Raw genomic sequence first — 203 nt, 5'->3', positions numbered from 1 at the left:
TTTTGTTACGCTACTTACGCTCTTATTCTAATTGGATTATTATTATTATTAATGGATTAAATTGTTCGTTATCAATCTACACACAGTACCCCATAATGACAAAGGAAAAACAGGTTTTTAGACATTTTTGCAAATGTAAAGAAAATACATATATATACTGTATATATATATATATATATATATGAAATACTACATTTACATCA

The sequence above is a fragment of the Oncorhynchus gorbuscha genome, linkage group LG01 (genome assembly GCF_021184085.1).
Source record: "Oncorhynchus gorbuscha isolate QuinsamMale2020 ecotype Even-year linkage group LG01, OgorEven_v1.0, whole genome shotgun sequence".
Classification (NCBI taxonomy): domain Eukaryota; kingdom Metazoa; phylum Chordata; class Actinopteri; order Salmoniformes; family Salmonidae; genus Oncorhynchus; species Oncorhynchus gorbuscha.
Note: the sequence above shows the minus strand (reverse complement) of the source record.